We start from the raw sequence: 3,529 nt of genomic DNA, 5'->3' as shown, positions 1-3,529 counted from the left end.
CTCTGGTCAGTTTTCAACACTAGTGATCACTTTATTAAACTTACTATATGCATGGCCATGAATGTGATGTGATTTTAGAACACCAAAATGTGTTTCTTTATACAATTGGCAAGACAATCAATTAATATTTTATCCAATAATTACTCATACTCTACTGGAGTTTAAACTAGAAACTTGATACATGTTAATCTTGTTGGATATTTCATACTCTTCTGGAGTCTTTTATATAATCATGAAACATATGAACTTTACTAAAAAGTGATTTCTTCTAGAAATGTAATGATATTTACCACTTCCTCAAATTTGTCATTGTCAATAGTGACTCCTTTCCTTTTCAAAGATACTTAATTATCTTTAGAACCTATTGATTTATCACGCTTCAGGCATGCTATAGGTATATCAACAATTGATGTTGTACTCTTAGGACATCAATTTTAAATTAGAGCATTTACAACTAGTATATGATAAATGTCATTTGTTTATATCCATCTTCAGGATGGTATCATTTCAAAATATTTAATGAACATGTGGTCACTTCTATTAAATAAATCGTTGATATTTAAGTTATTGTATGTATCAAACTGACTACCAATATATTTTATTATTTATATGCAAGGGTTACATACAATCTCCCCCTAATCCTTGCATATGGGAGTATGGAATGAATCAATCCAACAACTTTTAAAATCCTTGCAACTTTTAAGCCATAAATTCTTTTGCCAATTCTTTTGGCAATGTCATGTATCAAGTAACGTGTTCCATTTAGCAAAAACATGCTTATATAAAATTATACTTATAGAACACTTATCATGTTCCTCATGCCCAATTACATTCATCTTAAAAAAACAAAACCTCTTATATTTATGGGCATAATAAAACGTTGATTATGCATAGTTTCTCACAATGTCATGTTTAATTACTTGAATTCATAACACACTTTTTGCTATATATTTAATTAATTAAGGAACTTCAAGTCCATATGTACGAGAATATATACCAATCCATCTACATTTTTCAGAAAGAGAAGGTAAAAATAAGACATGACATAATCAGTTCGAGCTTTAATCAAAACATACCTTATTTGATCCACTCAACTATACTAGCCAAATTAAAATTAATCTTTGGAAACATAAGTAAACATGACATCGTGTTTATAGAATCACGTTAGTATGTAGTGGATATCTAAGCAATATGCTTTAGTTTTGTAGATCATGCACATTTCTTTGTATTATCCTTAAGGGTTTTGAGCCATTTAAATTGAATACGAAGTGATTGGATGTGATGATTAAATTAGGCCATCCGGGTTTAATAATTACCCGTTATGGAAACCTGAAGTTTCATGATAATGTGCTGACTCTTTCTCAATGTTAAATATATAAAATGAATTGAATGACAAGACGTAATATTGAGATTAAGTTATATTTGGATTGTGAGTTATAATAATTTGTATTGATGAAAATTTCAAGATTTAATATGTTTTGATTTTTTTTATATAAAAGAGTAATGGCTGATAAAGGAGTAATGGCTGACCAGAAGTTCACCAAAATAACTTATATATTATTTTCAACTATCAAGTGATCAGAAGCTCACCAAATACACTATTTAAGTCTTTAACGATCCAGAAGATCATCACCTACTAGAATTACGAGCAAGTGATTTATGCTTGTATAACAATTCTTTTGATTGGGGCTATTATATGTCAGCACATATTAAATTGGAGAAGAAAGAAAAACGTACAACTGCACAACATGTCTCCCCATTGACATTGATCTCCAGAAGAGAAAATATTATTGAAAATTTAATAATAAATACACATGAAATATAAAGTTAATGAATAAATGATTCTTCATCGAAATTGTTCTCCAGAAGAGATAAATTTTGATTGTGATCCTCCTAATGAAATGAACTTTAATGCAAATTTATATACTAAGTTGGTATAGAATTAGACGCCCCTATAAAAGAGATATATTACCAACTTAGGGGGGGAAGAAATAGCAAAAGTTGGAAAAATCAAAATAAATAAATAAATAAATAAAGAATATATATGATCCCTATAATGGTAGTTTGAAAAGTTATATATATGCCAACTTTTGTATATATATTATCAAGATATGTTGCACATTTATGATTTGATTTGTATTCAGTTATGACTCATGTTGCATAGCGTTGAAGATACATTTTGGTCATATTAATTATGTGTATACATTAAGATAAAATCTTGCCAATTGTACTTGAATCACTACACCTGAAGTGTAGGTTGTATATGATCGGTTCCAAAATAAAGATATGTTTAATAGATATGATATTTGGCAAGATAGTGCATTTGACACTAATAGTGTAATAGTATATAAATACCATAGTGTATGAAATACCCTAAAAATGGTATAGATATCTGAATTATTATAATAGATGGCCTATGATGTAAGAAAAATTATGATGGTACCAATGAGAAATGTATTAAGATATCATAGTAAAATAGCATGCGGAATGTAAGTTAAAGGAATTTTATGATACCGGTACATAATGGAACCGATGAATAATATGCATATGCATAATGGAATGGACTAATAAGTAAAGGATCTGAAATATATGTACATTTTGATGTCGACATAATGATAATGATCATAAGTTTATCATGGACCCGAAGTCCAAGAAATATGGATTATTAAATCAACACTGCACAATGTCTTGCATCATTTTGAGTCTTATATTCATGTGCATGTGAGTCATAGGTTAATGATTTATTGCATATATAGGAAGTTAGATGCATTACTCATTGTATAATTTGTTTAATATGTTATCATGTTTTGTATATCTCATATTGCATGGATTAATTTCTTACAATGGTTGTGGTGTATGTGAATGTTCATTCAAAGTATAGTAAGATATATTTACAACTTTGATGAAAAATTAGAAAGAGATATTTATATTCCAATGGGCTTATAATAGTAATGAAATTATTGATGACACTTATTTAATTGCACGTTATGAATCATGTAAAAAGAGTTCCTGAAGAACTTATATACGACGTATTTAAATATCCATCCCTACAAAGTTTATCTCCTGAATAATGCAATTACTATCAAATTCTTGAAAAGTCTATGTGACTAAATCATTGACATCTCAACCTGAAGTTTGAGCATATAAGTGTTAGTAATGAGAATTACTATTTGTATATGAAAGATAACTATCGTGTTAATTATAAATATTCTAAATAATCAACAAGATACTTATGCATGAGACTGTTTTATCATGGTCAAGAAGAACCATGATCAATGTATATAATTACATATGCTATATTATTATTTCATACAAGATTGAAAAATCAACATTAATAATATCATGGGTTGCCATATTATTATTAAGGAATGTTTAATCAAATTATAATGATCATCAATTTCGATTATTCATGACCTCCAGAAGAAGGCATAAGTATAATAGTTAAGGCAACTTTGAAAAGAGATTTTTGAATGAAATGTGGACAAACACATATATTACTGTTATAGGTTTGGTGATATGAAGACTCACA

This window comes from Chenopodium album, chromosome 7 (genome assembly GCF_948465745.1).
Source record: "Chenopodium album chromosome 7, dcCheAlbu1.1, whole genome shotgun sequence".
NCBI lineage: Eukaryota > Viridiplantae > Streptophyta > Magnoliopsida > Caryophyllales > Amaranthaceae > Chenopodium > Chenopodium album.
This window is presented reverse-complemented; position numbering follows the sequence as displayed.